Below are 204 nucleotides of genomic sequence, written 5' to 3' on the forward strand. Positions count from 1 at the left end.
TAGCGGTGTCCGGGCGATGCTGCGGGTCTCCCCGGGCGCTGGTGTCCTGGTCTCTTCCTAAGGTACCTAGCCCCGCTTGACCTCTGTGCCTGGGGAATCTCCTAAGGTACCTAGCCCCGCTTGCCCCCTGGCCCTGGGGAATCTCGGCGCCCGGGAAGTGGCTTTGTGAAGCTCCGGGCCGCAGGCGGGGGGTGGGCCGGTGGG

At 69.1% G+C, this 204-nt stretch overlaps 1 protein-coding gene across 1 annotated transcript in view; it reads left to right on the forward strand.

The window, feature by feature from the left end:
* Positions 1-6: 6 nt before the first annotated feature.
* FRY (FRY microtubule binding protein) overlaps positions 7-204 on the forward strand; it is a 505649-nt gene continuing 505451 nt past the window's right edge. Inside the window, exon 1 of the mRNA XM_027775685.1 lies at positions 7-62. The gene's annotated coding sequence lies outside the window, so the exon portion shown is untranslated. The remainder of the gene's footprint in view (positions 63-204) is intronic.

The sequence above is a fragment of the Tupaia chinensis genome, unplaced genomic scaffold (genome assembly GCF_000334495.1).
Source record: "Tupaia chinensis unplaced genomic scaffold, TupChi_1.0 Scaffold000597_1, whole genome shotgun sequence".
In the NCBI taxonomy this organism is placed as follows: Eukaryota; Metazoa; Chordata; class Mammalia; order Scandentia; family Tupaiidae; genus Tupaia; species Tupaia belangeri.